This window comes from Polyodon spathula, chromosome 7 (genome assembly GCF_017654505.1).
Source record: "Polyodon spathula isolate WHYD16114869_AA chromosome 7, ASM1765450v1, whole genome shotgun sequence".
NCBI classification, from domain to species: domain Eukaryota; kingdom Metazoa; phylum Chordata; class Actinopteri; order Acipenseriformes; family Polyodontidae; genus Polyodon; species Polyodon spathula.
Window position 1 is genome coordinate 59,187,165 of NC_054540.1, and position 20,553 is coordinate 59,207,717.

General features: G+C 39.4%; 1 protein-coding gene across 1 annotated transcript in view; it reads right to left on the reverse strand.

Moving 5' to 3' along the window:
• LOC121317887 (X-linked interleukin-1 receptor accessory protein-like 2) overlaps positions 1–13,525 on the reverse strand; it is a 117,429-nt gene extending 103,904 nt beyond the window's left edge. Inside the window, exon 1 of the mRNA XM_041253982.1 lies at positions 13,008–13,525. The gene's annotated coding sequence lies outside the window, so the exon portion shown is untranslated. The remainder of the gene's footprint in view (positions 1–13,007) is intronic.
• Between the last annotated feature and the right edge of the window lie 7,028 nt (positions 13,526–20,553).

Genomic DNA, 20,553 nt, shown 5'->3' on the forward strand with positions numbered 1-20,553 from the left:
CTCATTGATTTGAGATTGTTATTGTATTCACGTATTCTGTCACAGTTTAGAAATTACCTGGAGAATACAATTGTCAGCTTTTACTCTGGAGTGTTTGCAAGGGGAAAGAGAACATCTCTTACAAGCATCATGGTGGATCCAGAGCTTGTTCCATCCAGTCTGTTCACACAGTATGTGTCATTTATTTCAATTGGAGCACCAGCATTATTGTAAGAGGGAGCATGAACTGGAGTGACTATGATGCTCATAGGAGAAATTCTCTCTCTCCTGGTGAGCTCTCCTGTGTAAAAGTTTTCTGCAAAGGTAAGGTCATGCGTTTCTTGCAGAAAACTGCAGGTTGTTCTGTAGCACTTTAAACTGCCCTCAATGCTTCCCTCCCACTGACACATGAAGTGAATTAAGCCTTAAGAGGCACTGCTAAATCTCAAGGTTTGACTGCAATCCTTAGTTTACAAGAGGTCCTGGAAGAAATAGCCATGAGTAACAATCTCTCCCCAGGTCAGCCTACGAGGCAAGAGGCATGCTTAGCTGTTTGGTTTATTTATTGATTCAACATGCTGATACAGGATCAACAACCCACTGTGATGCATTAACTACACAGAACCCCACCAGCTGAGCTGCTCCATGTCCCTCTTGTCAATATCAGCCTCCAGTGCAGTATCCCCCATCGACACAGAATGAAATGCAAGAGAAACATGGAAACAGTGGCATGGTAACGACATCTCTGTGGGCTGTGCATCCTGCACATCAGCATGCAGAATCAATAAATAAGCCAAACAGCTGAGCATCCCCATTGTAAACATTTATCCAATTAAATCAAAGCAAGCCAATCTTTATTTACTTGAATAAGTATAGAATTCCGTGACGTGACAGCCAGGAGATCCGTTTTCCTGAATGTATCTTCTGTTACAATCAATGGAGGTTTATTGATACTCAATACACTACCTATGTGAGGGACCAGAGACATGACACAGACACACACACAAACACACACACACACACACACACACACACACATATATATATAAATGGGGCTGCCAGTAGCATTGCTGAATCCTACCATTTCAAAATGAATTGAAAATTGAGTTTCAGACTGTGTGAATTGTGATGCAGAGGCTATCCAAACATGGATCACATGAAGGTTTTATGTATATGGTAATGGTATTTCTGCTGACTCAGCTCATCAAATATTTATTCCCAGCTTTCTTAAATGTTAACAAACATTTTGAATTACTGTGACAAAGTGCCCGCCCCTGTGTATATTATCTGTTATGTGTTGCATGTGGTTTGTTAAATGTTGGTGTATAGTCATTGGTACACGGGATATAAACGGGTCTGTAACACAAGTGTTTAAAATGTATATTTGTATTTAGGCACGGGATTGAACATCACTTCACGTACATTTAAAGTAGTTAAAATGTGAGCATGAGGTTGCACAAAATTAATTTGCGTGCTGGGTTTCAAGTGAATAATTAATTAGTAATTGAATCCCAGCACAACAGTATATATAGATGCACGTTTTCACATACTCAGGAATGGGTGTTCGGTGAGTGGAGAACGGGAGAGAGAGGAGGAGAAATAATTTACAATTGCTATTGCGTGCTGGTGGGACCAGCACGATACTTGTGTTTTCAAAACTCACCGTGTTTGTCAGTGTGTCTGTCCGTGCACCGTTTTGTTTAGTACGAGTCCGTTTTTGTTTGTCTTTTTATTTTGGCATAGAGTGCCGTGTCCTGTTGTTTTCTATTTGTTTGTTAAACCCTTTTATTTTTCAATAAACCGACGCCAGCATTTCAATTCATCCGTCCTGTGTTTTGTGTATTCACCTGCTTCTGACGTCGCCCACTGCGGCCGTCTCTGTGACAATTACTTACACAGAAAATGTCAAGCCTAGTGGGTTTAAAAGCAAGTCCCAGCTGAGAACACATGAACGTAAAACGTAAGAAAACCAAATATTATGAAAGGGTATTGCCAGTTTGCGGTGCTAATTCAGAATCTCAACTGCTAAAGTTAAAAAAACAAAAAAGAATCTTAACTGCTGCATTGTTTTATGGCTGATTTCAAAGACCTTGGTTAGCACTAATCTTGGGCTACTTAATGTAAGGCAGTCCAAGATTAGCACTAATCTGGACCAGTGAAACCAGCCTGTAATGTTGATTTAGGTGGCAGGCAGTCCAGGGCTTGTGATATTAGGCACGGTAGGTTTTTTTTGTACAGGTTCATTTTAATCCTTACGATGAATTGGTCATTTCTTCTGTTGCAACAGAATTGATCTAGATCAAAGAGAAGCAGAGATGCTGTGAGTTCTAGAAAGATCTGGACCTCTGTGTGCATCTCTACAGCAGATACAGATCAAAGAGCATGCATGCATGCAGCAATGTGCAATCCTTCACAGCTGCATTCTCTATTGATTTTCTGGGAAATACCATAGCTTTTGAAAGTAGGGCTGAGGCCTGCTGCGGTAAATAATAAAACTGTGTTGGGTTTATAAATAAAATCTAGCTTGGTTTGGGTTGTAAATAAAAATGTGTAACTTTTGTGAAAACAAAGATTGTGCTGGATGGCAGGGCTGGGAGGAAGACCTCCCTGCCTGCCTAATTGAAATCCAATGTGCAGCAGCTGGCCAGGTGTCAATTGCATGATTGATAATCAATGATCCCTGGTCACTTGCCTTTAAAAAGAGGCTTAAAAGCCAGTTTTAGTTGTTCGTTGTTATGTTTGGTGTGGGACCTCCCAGTGCAGGCCAAGCTCGGGCCGTGCGCTACTCTCGCTACACAGGGAGGTCCTGCACCAGGAACCTTCTTCCTAACGTCCCTCAATGAACCTCTACCTAAACATTGCTGTTATCCCGGTCTACACATGGTAATAACCTTTGTTGGTCCGCCCAGTTCAGTCTCCTTGGCTAGCCACGTATTCGTGACTCTTCATGCTGCTACACAAGCACAGGAACAAACAAAAGCAGAACAAAGGAACTGGCTTTGCAGCCTCTTTATAAAGACAGTTGACCAGGGTTAATGGATTATCAATTATGCAATTGACACCTGGCCACCTGTAAAAGTTGCAGTAGACTACATTAGACCCAATTTGTTTTAGCTCATGGGTCCAGAATAGTTATGACGACATGTTTAGGCCATTCTGAATGATTGTCAGGTTAGTAATATAAACACCTCTTAAATCTGCTAGCCTGACATGGTTTTCATTCCACACTCATGAATTCCGGGAGCCGTATCCCCTGGAGTTCAAGGCTGGACCCGGTCAATACGTAGAATGGAGACTTCCGGGGATGGCTCAGCAACAAGAACTCAACCCTGAAGCCTGAACTGAAAATGCTGGAAGCATCCCGGAACTGTTTTTATTTTGTTTCTCACCCTGTCCAGCACAGTGTCCAGTGCACTGGATATATATGGAAGGAGCATGTCTTTAAGAAGTGCTTTCACAATGCATTGCACTATGTAACACAATTTTTGTTCCTGGGTAGTAAGTGTTATTTCCTAATTGCTTATGCCTCAGAAGTACAGAAAATGGCTATTATTCCCCACAAACTTTGCTTTTTTGACCAGGACAGTGATATTTTGAAATTTACCTATTTCCAATGAGAAAATGGGCGAATTTGTGTCTTTTCGTTCACATAGTCAGAAACAACATATGAATCCAAATTAACATGTATTTATACTAAAGTAATACAAAAATGACTACAAAAGATTTAGAAGTGAGTAGTTTTTCGAGATTTATGATTATACAGTAAATCACTTTCACGAATCAACCCCCAAATGTAGTCTCCCGTCATGTTCTCGTTATACTGTCCTTGGTAGCGGTGTTCAAAGTCCAGTATATCCTGGTGGAAGCACTCGCCTTGCTCCTCCGAGTACGCTCCCATGTTCTCCTTGAATTTATCAAGATAAGCATCAAGGATATGGACTTTGAGGGACATCCTACAGCCCATTGTGCCGTAGTTCTTCACCAGAGTCTCAACCAGCTCCACATAGTTTTCGGCCTTGTGATTGCCCAGGAAGCCCCGAACCACTGCGACAAAGCTGTTCCAAGCTGCTTTCTCCTTACTAGTGAGCTTCTTGGGGAATTCATTGCACTCCAGGATCTTCTTTATCTGTGGTTCGACGAAGACACCGGCTTTGACCTTTGCCTCAGACAGCTTAGGGAAGAAGTCTTGAAGGTACTTGAAGGCTGCCGACTCCTTATCTAGAGCTCTGACAAATTGTTTCATAAGGCCCAATTTGATGTGCAGTGGTGGCATCAGCACCTTCCGGGGGTCCACCAGTGGCTCCCACTTGACGTTGTTCCTCCCCACAGAGAACTCGGTCCGCTGTGGCCAGTCCCACCTGTGGTAGTGCGCCTTGGTGTCCCTGCTGTCCCAAAGGCAAAGATAGCAGGGAAACTTGGTAAAACCGTCTTGGAGACCCATCAGGAATGCCACCATTTTGAAGTCTCCTATGACCTCCCAGCCGTACTCATCATACTTCAAGGCGTCCAGCAAGGTCTTGATGCTGTTGTAATCCTCTTTGATGTGCACCAAGTGAGCCAGGGGAAGAGACGGGTACTTGTTGCCATTATGGAGCAGCACGGCTTTGAGGCTCCTGGATGAGCTGTCAATAAAGAGGCGCCACTCATTCTGGTTACAGGCGATTTCGATTGCCTCGAACAGACTGGTCACATTGTGGCAGAAGCAGAGCCCATCTTGACGGGTGAAGAAGCTGGAAAAAGGTTGGTGACGCTTCCTCTGATCTGCAACTTGCACACTTTCATCCAACAAGTTCCACTGCTTGACCTAGACGTCAAAAGCTCGGCATTGGACTTGGTGAGACCAAGATCTCTAATCAAGTCATTGAGGTCTTTTTGGTTGGGGAAATATGGGTTTCTCTCCTCAGCTCCACCTCTGAAACTGTCATCTGGATCTACACCGTCTTCCTCACTCTCTGACTTGCTGCTCTCTTTTAAAGACGGCTGCTCTCTCTCCGGAGGAGTGGGTACGGGGAGCTCATGGCAGTGTGGCACCGGGGCGATGGATGAAGGAAGGTCCGGATACGTGATAGCAGGTGCATTCTTGCCAGTCCGACGTTTGGAAGGGTCCACCATGCAGAAGTAGCAGTTGCTTGAGTGGTCAGTGGGTTCCCGCCAAATTCTTAGGATAGCGAACTTCATGGCTCTCTTTTCCCCTCTGTACCATCCAACAAAAATTCATTTATTTCACCCATGACTAACGTGTAAGAGATTCTTGCAACATTTTTCATATATGATATATTTTTTCAATAACATTGAAAATTGTAAAACATTTTAAAATTAAAAAATAAAAATTTTAACAAATTTTATAACATACAATTACGAGCAACAATTGTCCATCCTACCTGCCAGAGTTTTTTTGTAGTGCTCGCAGGTGAAATGAGGTGCCCAGGGTTTGTCTTGATCCCTGACAGGCATGCCGAAATATGCCTCGTAGGCCTCACACGTCTTAGCAGATGCTTCCAAGGAGTACTTTTTCGCTCTTGTCTTGATAAATTGGCCGCAGACATAGCAAAATGAGTCTGCCAGATGCTTGCAGCCTCTAGATGTCATCTCAGAAAAATGCAGATATGTATCCACTTAGGCAGCTGGAACTAAACTGAACTGGTGGGCTTAAGGCCCCTGTATTTATACTACTATTTATATTACTGGAAAGTTCTAGAAAGTTCTAGAAGTTACTCTAAGTTTACTCAGCACTGAATCTATCTGGAATGTTCTGGAAATAGGTAAATTTCAAAATATCACTGTCCTGGTCACACAAGCAAAGTTTGTGGGGAATAATAGCCATTTTCTATACATTTGAGGCATGAGCAATTAGGAAATAACACTTACTACCCAGGAACCAAAAAAAAAAAAAATTGTTACACGATGTTATCAATTCATTCAATGTCTAGTAGACAGTACTTTGGAGCTAGAAAAAAACAGCTATTTGAATAGTTTAGTTTTAGGTTGTGACTCGTTGCTGGTGTTCATGGCATGTAGCACGGGGGGGGGGTTGGGGGCGGAGTTGACTGTTAAACTGTTTGTTTGCCTAATGAGCTCATTTTTCTTTATCATTTTACACACGGCACATCTTAATGGCAAATACTTGTTTTTCAATCAAAACACTAAATAAATTAATAAAAAAAATAATGAAATGCACGCTTACATACTGATGTAATAACACTACGAAAGTGAACGGTGAATGTGAGAAAAAAAATGAAATTGATGTGTAAATGATGGCTTGGGAATCATTACAAGGGAAGGAATCAGAATGAATCAGGACTTGACCTTCAGTTTCTGAAGTCTTATCCATCTGTGCCTAAATATTTGGTTAGCTTTTGCAACAGGTCACAGGTGACATTTTAACCACAATTTGCTAGCCTTTTAATGTGGGAGTAGAATTACTGATCTGGCTCCAGCTTTTGGACAACCCAGCAGCAATAATCTGCAGTTACAGTAATCTGAAGCAGTTGGATTGTTTTTCAAGAACATTATTACCATTCCTACCATGTGCATACATCAGTGTGGAAGCATGTACAATGCATGCTGCTGTCCAGCTTTATTAGCTTCTACTGCAGACTATTCCATTTCACACCTTAATAAGCAGTTTGCACTTATGTCTGAAACGATGGATGCCACAGAGTGAATGATACCATTGCACTGCTGTGTGGATTTAAAAGTGATTTTAAAATGTGTAGGTTTTTTTAGTTTTTTTTTTAATGCATTTCATGTCGCTGAGTACAGTAGTAATCTACATTATAATGAAAACTTTTCACAACATGCAGCTAGGATTTCTGGGGACCAAAGAAAATGTTTTGTGATGGCTCTATATTTAAAAAGACAATCAGGACAATTAGTACAGAATTCAGTACTGGAGATGCCTGACCAATTAAGCTGTTAATTAATGAAAGTAAAGCATAGCAAGCCTATAACTGTTAGGAAATTAAGCATGTAACCAGCCATGAAAAATACTCAGCAGCTGCTATAAAAAAGAATCTTAATCTGTGGGGGGGTTAAGTATAGGTTTTTAGGAGATGACTTATAATTTGTGTCAGATAATTTAGCTGTCTGAGACAGAAGACTGTTAAACATTTGCCTGCCTTGCTGTGGGTTTTTTTCTTTCTTTTTCCATTTTTGTTCTTTTGCACTCGAAGGCTCCAAAGACTGTTTGGAGGGGGAAAAAGCATTCTGCAACATTTAGCATCTACTGACAGGCAGACTGTGCCACAGACCACATTCTCATGCCAATGTTTCACTGCTTGCAGTAATGGTCCAGGGATGGACAGTGTGCTTAAAGGGGGAGAGGCATGATGGAAGTCTCCCGCAACACTTAGCAGCTGCTGGAGGACACAGAAGCAGGCTTCATGTGCATGGCAATGGTACGGGGGGAGCGTGCCATCTTCACATGTATTAGAGAGGCTCCATCAAATAGAATGGCATAATTCACAAAGAGAGAGCACCACAGGACTGTGAAGAACACTGGCAGCAACTCTGTGTGTGTGTGTGTGTGTGTGTGTGTGTGTGTGTGTGTGTGTGTGTTAAAGGTGTCATCTTCAAGAAAAAAATATATTGTTTGTAAGGTGTGCTGTCCTATGACAGCTAGATAGATTGACAGGTAGCCAGAGGGTTTGAATTTACTGCAGTTAGATGAGAACTTGTCACATTGAGAGGATTTGTCTATGAAAGAGAAACCAGTGATCTGCCACAAACGAAAGTGACACTCAGCAGGTGAGCTTTTCACTCAGGATGCAGTAATTCACACCCTAAAACATACTCATACATGGCACTGCAATCATTTCACTCTTGAGATAAATATTCCAGTTTTGCAGCTTGAGACTAGATCAGCTTCCAAGCTCACCAATAGGTTTCATCTCTGACATCGTCATGCCTCACAGCAATGTTAAATGTTTTGCTTTTAGTTTAGTCAGTTAGCTGTTAAGTAGCTATCCCTTACTATGACAATATATAAAATACACCCATTTACAGAGCTAACATAAAGTCTCTTAGGGTATAGCCGCACTAACAGTAGGTTATCTAGCTGAGATACAGTAAAGTCCTGATAATTGGTGCCTGCACAGAACAAGCAATTGGGAGCACAGTGATGCAATAATAGAGTCTGTGTGGTGCTCTTGCGGCTGTGTGGGTAACCAGAATTAAAGGTCTGACAACATCCAGTCTGTACTACAGCTAGCATGGACCACAGTCTATTCACTGCCATATCCAAAAACATACCTCAGGGATCCTTATACAATGTTATAATCATCAGTGAGCAATACATGAATACTAATATATACTGCATAAATAAACCACTTAGATGTGTTACTACACGGCAACTGTACTGTAACTGTATGGTGATTATATCTCCATAAATAGCCACTACATTCAATTTAATAGAAAAATCAGTTTCATACAAATTAAATACAAATTCATAGAAAAAAAAACGTATTAACAGTGTTTTACTTACAGATAATTAATTTGTGTAGAAAAGTCTACCTTTCAGAAAAGTCTCAATCTAAACAGTGTCCAGAACTGTATTCAAATATGATCAGACTCCTTCCAGGAGCCATTCCTCCAAGGAGATATTTTTTTGCACTAATCCAGGGACCCTGGAGCAGGCCAACTTTAAAAGCTCACAGTCAATAAACAGCAGATGGTACTACAAAGGATACAAAAGAACATTTATAAATGAGTATAACAAACAAAATTTAAAAACCCACAAAAACAAGTAATGTTAATGTTTTGGACATTGCTTTTGATGCGCAGGTGCTGTGAGGTCACTTCCTGACCGCTCTGCAGTTACTTTGATGTGCAACAGTTCGTACTTATATATTATAATATATATATATATCTATATATATATATATATTTATATAATATATTATATATATATGTGTGTTGCCATGCTGCATATACAATATGCATGGATTGTAATATATAACGTACTTGTGACACACTTAATATATTCACATGCATTTGCACACACAGGAGTTACAGCATTTATGCAAATTCTCTCAGAGCGAGACACGATGTAGCTCAGATTTACAATGCAGTTCTATGAAGGACTATTTGTTTTTGCCTGTCCCTTACCACCTCACAGAACATTTAAATGCTAAGTAACTTGGCCATGTGGGTTTTTATTATTTTACCAAGCCACGTTATATCCATACTTTAGAACTGGATTTGCACTTTTAAAACTTAATTATAAGAGCCTGCTTACAATGATCAAGCAAACTAAATCTATTGATGGTTAGGCTATTACCATGTTCATTGAAAGAAAAAAATCTACAAGTCTGGTCATTTATGTCAGTCTAAACAACACATTTCCAAGCTTGCATGGATTTTGATGTCTGCCTCTTGCTAAAAGGCACTACGAAAATATAAACATGTCACTGACAAACAGGTAGCTCTCTTAATCAAATGCCAGGCTGCCACCAATTGACACACAATAAAAAGCACTTGGAGGAAAGTCATTTAAATCTGGGTTTAGACGGCGACAATAAAACCCAAAGAGCCGCTTTCAACATCGCAAATTACAATGTTGACGCTGTTCGCCACTTAAAACGAAATCTTTATGATGAACGGGCTGATGCTCATAAATGGGCACAGTCAAACCAAAGCTGTTTCCACTCTGGATTTTGCCCAGCCATCTGTTTTCAGTACCCAGTGTTTCACCTGATACTGCATCACTCTCAAATTCAACTGCAGGTATTTTCTCAAAGGGACAGAAGAGGCAAATGTTTTCTTCTCTCTGTATTGAGAGATGACAACCCCTTTGATAGAAGCGGTTTCTACAAACCACAAAATAAACCGTTGAGCCCAGGTTTGACTGCACTGGTCTGCTCAACTCTCTTATTATATGTTTAAACAAACATGACAGAACTTATTTGCAAATGCCTTCAAGTCAAGCTTCAGACAATTTGAATCATTTGCGGTCTGGAGTTGTAGCACACTGCACTCTCTTTTTAAGCAAGTGCAAGTGAAATGCTACTTTCCACAGAGAAATTAAACAGTTTTAAAGCATGAACTCTTTAATAAACTGCCCATTAATTAAGAACAATGTAACTGCTCCTATGTTGATCCATCAGAGAAGTATGCACATTCTAAAAACTAGGAAAAACCTGAAACTAGGAGAAACAATGCAATATTATATGTGTAAGTAAAGTATACAACCAGGTTTGTCTTGTAGTACCCAGTTGGATTTTGATATCCTACATTTTTTAAAAGTTGTTTATTTAGGGTCTCTTCTACAGTGCTGTGTGTGTGTGTCACACAAGACACTCTCTGGAGCGAGATGTGATCATCTCATCATTGTTTTCATTGTTAACAATAATTCAGCAGATGTAAAGCTTGGTCTATGAATGGAAAAATGACTTTGCATAGTTGTCAGTTCAATTAACATACAAGAGTAGCCACTTGGAGCTCTTGTTCTCCCTTCCTCTTCTCATACACTATCAGCGACTTTTATGGTGCCAGGTAAAATCCCCAAAGGTGTTTCTGACAACCTACAAATTCACTCAGATATATGTTGTTGTTGTTTTTTCCCCAACTGGGCAGCCTGTGAAAGTGTCTTTTTGACTGATCTTTGTTGTTAAGCATCAGCAAACAAAAGCTCCTTCTTGAGGAAAACTGCTTGATAATGAAACAGAGGTTGCTCTTCACTAAACCCAGACAGCTGCTTCAAAGTAAATGCCTGTTCACAATGAATTAGTAATGTTGCTGAAAAAGAATAAAGAACAAAGAACAAGAAGAAGAAAGAACAAGAAGAACAAGAAGAAAGAGGAAGAAGAAGAAGAGGGAGAAGAAGAAGAAGAAGAAGAAGAAAAAAAGAAGAAGAAGAAGAAGAAGAAGAAGAAGAAGGAGGAGGAGGAGGAGGAGGAGGAGGAGGAAGAAGAAGAATGCATTGTCAACCCCAAATCTTAAAAAAAAAAAAAAATGCATCCCTGATCCCACGCACAAACATTCATCTATTAATAGAGACATGTTTTGTAAATGTTTAAAATCTCAACCAAACAATTTCAATTAAATATGAACTTCTCTAGGTTCAGTCTATTTAGGGTTGTGTTCCATGTCAGACGCGCATAAAACAGTTACCCAGAATGAGCCACTGCTGGATACCAATGCACAGCTGCAGCTACGCAATCAGCACCTCTGAAGGGGACAGCTCCTTCAGACAAGTTATTAAAAAAACTAACAAAAAAAACGGAACAATATAGTTAAAGCTCGATTTATCTTCACATTACAGAGGGTGTGCTCGAAGCAAAAATCTGAAGAGAGACATAAAAACTAGTACAGACAGAAGTAATGTAATTGTTTGCAATGAGTGTGCTGTGTCATTTTTTCTATTATGCTGTGTTATCTTGCACCCATATCATGCGCGTACACCTATTGCTATGAAACAGAATAAAGAAATGTTTCATTGACATCTTCCCCTAACAAAAATAATTTGGTTTTGTGTTGCGTCATTTCCCTCTAGGCAAGACACTATCAGAAGAAAGATGTAGTGGGGAAAAAGGCAAAGAATAATGGGCAACGTGGGTTTATAAAACGCAGATCAATGGATAAGCAAATAAGCAACTTGGCTTTATTAAACATGTCTTCCATTGGAGAGGAGATGCAGAATTTCGTTACTGGTAATCAGTTGAATAACTGTCCAGCCACACTACAGTCTAACTAAGTAGTCTGCCAAACTATTTCTGAAACAAGTTTTGATTGGGACGCGAAATAAAGAAAAGGCTTAAGTCAAATTACTCTAAACAGTACAATGAAACTATTTTCTCTTCGTATAACCATGTGAAACGTTTATATTAATATATTTTACAAACTACCAAATGCCTCCAAAAAATGTCTGCATCGATGCGATTTTCACTGCCCCGCTGCAATCACCATCCATATGAAAAAAAATAAATGAATGTCATATTTTATTGAAACCTAAAAGGCAGCGCGCACTTTGTAATAATTTATTTGTTGTGGATGTGTTTAGCCTGCCTCTTTTTCCATTTCCCTCCAGTGCCATTACAGATGAGCAGCGATGCTGAAGGTGACAGCTAAAGTCTGGCCGCAGTCGATCTCCAGTCCTGCTCCTGATCTATGAAGCTACTTTACTGTATAAATCAATGCGGGCGGACAGGTTACCTTAGCAAGGACCAGCATCTCATCTCGGTGATGCGATTGATGGTCATACCACTGGCAATTACATCCCCCTGCCTAAGAAAACCACCTACAAACGCACAGCAGGAGACTTGAGGAATGTCAGATTCTTAAACTCCGTGTTTTAGTCCCCAGGGTTAGTAATGGTAAAGTGATTCAGGACTCTGACTAATAATGCAATATTCAGAACGACGTAAACAGGTACAGTATAGTTCACCATCTCTGTTTACCCGATACACATCTCTCTGTATATAGAGCGTAAACTCTCATTTTGTATTACCATTATGTCCTAAATCAAAACGTATATAAAATCCTTGCCTCGAGTACGACATAGCTTTGTGAATTAGACAAGCATGGGTCACCACACCAGTTCAGCCGTTTAAACGAGTGAGTATCCGAGAAGCAATATTATATATACACAGCTCCTGCTAAGTTAATGGTAATTTCCGTAACACTGTATTTTTTGCTGCCATGGTTGCTAATGTTTATTTGCATATTGTGAAGTGTGTGACGAGTTTTTATTCAGCTGGTTCCTCTTTTAATCACATTTTAAATGGAAAATGCACACGGCGTTAGTTTAACAATAATTTCAGATACTTGAACTAAAGGTTGCTTACTTTAATATACATTCTCATACCATACTGACAAGCACACGTGTCCGAATAAGGTCGTGCCTTAGTGTCTAATTAAGGCCAAACAAAGTGGGTATTTCTTAAACCTTCAAAGTGATCATTGCACGAAAGACACACATAACTAAGAGTATAGAATGATATGGGAAAGTTCGTTGTTATTAGCAAAAGGTATTATAAATTTGCTTCTTTTTTTTTTTAAGGAAAACAGAAAGTCTTGATTATTTAATTTACCTGTTGTCTTTTCACTTATCTGCGTGCCCAGGAAAATGGTTCATTTCACTTCAATATTTCCAGTGCAGAAGGCACGCTTTGTTTAGGCTTCATTTCCTCAATCAGCTAATTTCTTAACCTCTTCGCAAGCCTTTACCCATCTTTAATTTTTACAACAAAAAAGCAGTTCCTATATTAGAAGCAATTCCTTTACATGCGGTGATTTCCTCTGTTACGCTTCCAGCAGTAGTAGTTTCGATCCGCTCGCTTCCCTTTTAAAACGAGTTAACAGTTTTGCACATCTTCATGGCTTTCTTTCATCCATCGCTTTGGGGATCCACGTCATTACTTTTTAGCGAGGCAAACTCCCTTGCTGTTGTTCCCTTTGCTTTGCAGGCGTTGTAAATGTGTATTACATTTCGCTTCTGCTTCTTGTTCCTCCTCTGTTTTGTATTACCCCCATAAGTCTTTCCTGCAAAACTGCGTCGGAAAAGCCCCTAGACTGGTATGCAATGTAAAGTGCCTCCGCTCGCTCCAAAGAGAGATAATAGAAGCGCACAGAAAGTTCTTTACAGTCCCGGAGCGCTTCTCTCTCTCTCTCTCTCTCTCTCTCTCTCTCTCTCTCTCTCTCTCTCTCTCTCTCTCTCTCTCTCTCTCAATAGCGACACAGACTTCTATGAAAACGTTGTTCTCTCCTAACCTACATGAAAAAAAGAAAGGTCGTATAAATGAGCTTCTATGAGGCCTTTACCAACTGAGGCATGAACGATATGAATATAGGTATATAGGCCTATATAACCTGCGTGGTCAGAAAGAACAGTATAATATTTAAAAAAAAAACTTAACTCCGCCTCGTGGTGGATTGAATATACGCATTGTAATTTATGCATCTTGGTACGTTTCAGAATTCTTCTGGAACGTTGATTGGGAACAATTGTCTATGCACTGAAGATGCACCCCAAAGCATCGTCCTTCAGTGTATTGACGAGAAAGAAGCTGTAGCTTACTGTAGCTGTAAGCACACTTAACCTCTTCGTACATTTAAAGAGTCGCAGTCGCTGTTTTTGACGTTATTCATTAGATTTAAAGAAAAGGTACACAAGGCGTTTAAGAAATAAACATGAGGCATTTGCAACATATTTTAAATGCATTATTTTAATTGCTTGTGAATGAAAAAAAAAAAAAACATTTCACGTCACATTTTGAAACGTTTTGTTCGCACTGTTTAGATCTTGTTAATGGAAATGTAGACAGCTTCAGCGCGTGGGGGTTCTTTTCGTGTTCCCTCCACCCACCTCTTTGTTGCAACACACAGAACTGCATAAAAAGCATAACACTTGTCTTTATATCTAGGTTCAGTATTTTAGTAATCCTAGTATATCGGTTTTTTGTTGTTTTTTTAAATGATATTTATTAGTGCATTAAACAGGATGGAGGATGTTGGTTTAATTTAGCAGTAACCCATTGTTTCCGATGGGTACCCACACAATATTACTACATTGCTCTTAAAAGTCTAATACATGAAATTCAGATTCAGATGGTTTCTTTAAAAACATTGTACAAACCACATTATTTAATTTACCAAAACAAAAATGATAAAGCCAAGCTCAAGTTTCTTCCTTCCTTTCTATCCAAGAAGCTATCAGTCATATTAGCATATAAGAGTTAGTGCCACTGCCTGTATGTATAGATTATATATTGTTCCAGAGGCTGTTTTCTAGCTTGTCTGTTAGTCTTCAGAATGTTCTGTCCACTGGTAATATTTACCTTATTATGATGGACATTTTAAACTAAAGATGCATGTAACTCTCTATTTCTCATCCTAACTGTGCATTATCCCCATTTATAATAGCTAATTCCTGAAAAAAAAAGTTTTGCAGTGATGCTCTAGCTGTTTCTCAATATCAAATATTTTAATTTCCGTTGATACCAACTCAGTCACACACCCTTAAACAGATAGCTCAATTCCTGTTGTTGTTCTCAGTCTTTTAAAAGCATGGACATTGACATGATTGGGGTACACATTACACCCTGCAAAACCCACCCCCTGGAGTGCTTTCCTGGAATTACAAAGCTGATTTTTGCTACAATTTATTTGTTTGCAGTGCATTCCATATACAAATAATTGGTGACTTAGTGTTTTTTTTTATTTTTTTTTATAGATATTATAATCCCTAGTTGGGCATGATAAAGAGGTGTGCTGGTGACTATAGAATCGAATTCAACTGCTAATGCCCCTGTGAAGTGCTACACAGATCAACATTGCTGCCTGGTGGCTCTGATTTCTGTTAATTTGCATATGAGCAAATGTATTTTCTGCTATTATTGGCTAGCATAAGTCCTCCACTGGTGCTAATTAGAAGCTAATAATTCAACCATTAAACGGTTATATTAAGATGTACTGGCAGTTTGCTTGCAGTGAAAAGTCGATGCTGTTCATTTTGCATCAATAAAACATCTCTGGACCTCTGTTTGAATGAATCAGTAAGGCAAAGCAGGCATGGAGTGACGGTGAAGCCTCCAACTGCCATGCAGACAAGTCTTTACATGTTCTGTAATAATCATAACAAGTCTTTATATGTAATAATCACAACATGCAAAGACACTGACATCGACTTCTCTTCAAGATGTTGGTCGAAAAGTTTTACTAACAATACGTTTTTATTTGTAGTACTACAGTGCAGTAACTAATATGGTAGTTTGCTGCTTAACTATTAAAAAAAGATCGATTCTTCTGCTCTTGCTTTAGAATTCACTGGGAGTAGGAGTTTTCAGTGTTCACTGCCAGTGGCTATATTATCATCGTTGCTTCTACACAAACCTAAATAAAACACTTTATCAGCTCTTAAAACTTGCTTTCGGCAACACTTGGCAAAGCTTTAAATGCTGAACTAGGAATTACTAAATAGGTCTATTTTACCTGCTTAACTTTGTACTATATAGTTTCACCTTTCTGTCTATCATTTCTCCATCCTCTCTCTAGTCTTCCCTTTTGAGAAAATAAAAGCAATTTGTTTCTTTCAATGTTAATTCCCAGCCGCCGCAATTAAGTACACATCTCTTTTAAAAAACACTTTGCATGAAGTGTCTCTAATTACTGTGTGTGTGTTTACACAGTAGTTACTTAGTGTGTATTTACACATAATTACAAAGTTATTATGCATAGTTAAAGTGCACTTAATGTGTACATCTTTTTGCACAATATAACCCCCTAACCCTTTTCTGATAACACTGTGTACTTTCATATATTGTGCAAACCCAGGTGTGCAGTATTGCTCTTGCCTGCCTCCACTTGTACAGGATTAGCTATTCTGCACATGATAAACAGGAATTCGATCTGTTTGCTTCTTCATCTTTCCTATTCTCCTGGTATAAAGAGAAGTGTAAAAAGAACTAGACTTATAAACTTGGAAGGGTTAATAAGCATACAGGACAATGACGTGATGATGTAAAAGGGAGGGTTAAGGAGACATGGGTGAGGAGGATCTCCATGAATGACAACAGATCATCATTTTCTAGCTCTTATGAACTATACTGCAGTTCAAAACCTGCGCTAACCACTATAATGATTTTGTTTTTCTTCAGCATAATTCGACGCGCTTTGCATTTCCCCTGTGAAACCTCATCCACTGTATGCTAAAGGGATTGTTCTGCATGGAAACAAGCTCGCTTTGAATATTTGGAAGCAGAGAAAATAATTGTTTTCTGCCGAGAGGAGGATTTATAACACACTTAGGAGCCAATCCCCTGAACAGGCTTTCCAGGCCATGTGTTTTCATGCATTCTCTTTCTGGGCGCACTTCGAATCACAAATCATTGTTTAAACACTGTCTTTCATTGCATTTTCAATGCATTTTCAGTCAGAGGCACTCACACAGGCTTGGTTCCTTCTGTTTCTGAAGGTCTTCTAAGATCAATCCATCCACAAGAATTCCCTTTAAGGTTTAGCTGATTTAGAACAAAATCAGAATATAACTGATTTTTTAAATTAAAATGTAGCGCTTTAAAAAAAGAAAAGAACAAAGCGAGTGGTGTTATAGGGTAGATACAGGCAGCATCAAGGACATCTGGAAACAGCACTGGTATAAAAAACCTTAACCTTGAATCCTTCTCAGGATTCTCTCAGTCCAGAAGGCTCTAACCTCCCTGTACAGTCAGCACACCCTGTAGCTATACTGCTTAAGTGAAACCACTACATGTGTTGAGTATTTCTACAAAGCCAGTATTGTTTTAAATCTGTAAAGAGAAACAAACTAGCAATACTGGAGTCTGATGCTCTCACAAATTAAGTGTACCGCATGCTGAGTAAAGAGCCAGACCTCCACCTCCTGCTCCGATGTGCCAATCCTGTCACAAAGATCATGCCCTCTGTCAGGAGGATAGGCTTTTTCCCCATTAAGGACCTCGCTGGATTACAGAATATGCCATGTGTGCCAGATGTAGCAATATGGACAGGATGCATTCAGGAGAAGATTTGAACCATCACACATGACTCTTGCAAACTTCTATGAAGTTTAGATGGAAGTGTTTATATTCCCACATGCTAACATGAACTATGATTTTAAATAAAATAAAATAAAAATTAAAAGAAATTCAAATATGGAAGATGAATAATTCATTCAATGTAAAACTAAAATCAGTATGACACAAGGGACTGGCCCGACCCTGAACTTGCAAGCCCTGTATTTAAAATAGTTCTGCTAAAGGATAGTTGAAGTTTAATGTAGTATAGTTCACTCTTCAAATGCTTCAGGCTGGTTCATTTAATTTGTGACCCGCTGCACATTTGTAGCCATGGTTTATTGAACTCCCAGTCCATCTGCTTGTAGAATCCTTTGGCTTCACATAAACAAAGATTATGTGCATCTAGAAACAGCACTGAAATCAAGAAAATATTCACAAAATTAAACTAGTATCTTTGTCTCTTTCGTTAAGCCTTCATAAGTCCAGGTTTTATGGAAGCCTGTATAGATCGCTGTCCTGTGATTGTTCTTGTATTGCCCTTCATTGGCTGGCTAAGATGTCTCGGATGGTTCTTGGATAGCTGATATGAGGAGCTTAAATCTCAACTACATGCAAATCCTGTTTATGCAAAAAAAAAGAGAAAGACATTACAAGACACAATGTATTTGGCGATTGTTTCTATTAGGATTTCAGTGAGCGTCTTTTCAAGGAACAATCCTCTGCATTGTTTTGTTGCCAGGGCTTACTTGAGAGACATGTTGTAAGGTGATTTCGATTGTGTTTCTGTAAAGGGAAGTGAGCCCTCACGCTGCTGCAGATTCCTGCTAGGAATACATGAGCTGCATTGAGGGTGCGTTTTATTATATAGCAGTACTGTAAAAACATGACAAGATCAATACAGAGTCAGTTTTCAGAACCGCCATCAATCTTACAGCTAATTAAAAAGTGTCCAAATATAACGTGTCTTTGTATGTGTGCACAGATTCATTGTGGTGCCTTCAAGCAGAACGTATACCAGTAGAGCGCTGCAGTTTGTGTACTGATGTTCGGTAATGTGTCTGCCTCTGTGGGTTTTCAAACATGTACCACTGTCGCAGAGAAAAAAAAGAGATAACTCAAAGCTCCACATGACACATAAAGCAATGAATGATTTCTTGTTAGGCAAGACAACCTTAATTATTACCTTTAGGAGGTAAAAGTACACATTACCTTGATACCAAGAGTTCACTGTACATGACCTCATGTATCGTTGCATTTCTAGACAGATAGATAGGTAGACAGACAGTAAGATAGACAGATATAGACAGACAGACAGACAGACAGACAGACAGACAGATAGATAGATAGGTAGATAGATATACAGAGACCAATATCTCATAAATATTGATTGCCTTCAATATTAAGTTACAAAAGTTTCTGCTGTCAACTGTCTTATTGCAGTTATAAAGCCATTGTGTTTTAGTTTAATCAGTCTATAATTAGCGTTTGCTTTGGTAATTATCATAGAAGTGTTTAAAATGGTTTGTGATTGCAAATTCACTTGGTGCTTTTTAATTGCAAATCTAGATCATAGTTGATCATATTATGCAACGTTATGCAAATATATGTACGACTCGTCTTTTTAAAGAGTGCAAATGTATTCCGTTTTCCTTCAGTTGTAACTCCAGCGCTGCTGAATAATTTCCTCTTCTGAGTTATGCATGTTTGTAACTTGTCATGTATGTCTTGACCTGGTAATGTCAGTTTCATCTGTTAGTTTGTGGTATTGTCCTGTTTGACACTGGTGCACACTTACTAGATTACTATAATTATGGTGCTGCCTCTCTCTGTCTCTGCTCAATTTCCAACTCTGTCCTCCAGTCCTGGTCTCTCTGCTACACACCAAATTTTGTCTGGGGTTAACTTTACAACCTGCTTTAGGATTTTACAAGCTTCAATTTAACATGCCCTTATCCTTCTTTGTCCAAATAATTAAAACCTATACCTGTGCAGCCTTTTCAGACAACTGTATTTTTGCATTGCCTAGAAATGAAACACTGTTACACATCCAGTACAGTGAGAGTCCCAGCACTGCACAACATTACTGGAATTGTTAGAAATGAAACACTGTTACACATCCAGTACAATGAGAGTCCCAGCACTGCACAACATTACTGGAACTGTTAGAAATGAAACACTGCTACACATCCAGTACAATGAGAGTCCCAGCACTGCACAACATTACTGGAATTGTTAGAAATGAAACACTGTTACACACCCAGTACAATGAGAGTCCCAGCACTGCACAACATTACTGGAATTGTTAGAAATGAAACACTGTTACACACCCAGTACAATGAGAGTCCCAGCACTGCACAACATTACTGGAACTGTTAGAAATGAAACACTGTTACACACCCAGTACAATGAGAGTCCCAGCACTGCACAACATTACTGGAACTGTTAGAAATGAAACACTGCTACACACCCAGTACAATGAGAGTCCCAGCACTGCACAACATTACTGGAATTGTTAGAAATGAAACACTGCTACACACCCAGTACAATGAGAGTCCCAGCACTGCACAACATTACTGGAACTGTTAGAAATGAAACACTGTTACACACCCAGTACAATGAGAGTCCCAGCACTGCACAACATTACTGGAACTGTTAGAAATGAAACACTGTTACACATCCAGTACAATGAGAGTCCCAGCACTGCACAACATTACTGGAACTGTTAGAAATGAAACACTGTTACACACCCAGTACAATGAGAGTCCCAGCACTGCACAACATTACTGGAACTGTTAGAAATGAAACACTGTTACACATCCAGTACAATGAGAGTCACAGCACTGCACAACATTACTGGAACTGTTAGAAATGAAACACTGTTACACATCCAGTACAATGAGAGTCCCAGCACTGCACAACATTACTGGAACTGTTAGAAATGAAACACTGTTACACACCCAGTACAATGAGAGTCCCAGCACTGCACAACATTACTGGAACTGTTAGAAATGAAACACTGTTACACACCCAGTACAATGAGAGTCCCAGCACTGCACAACATTACTGGAATTGTTAGAAATGAAACACTGCTACACACCCAGTA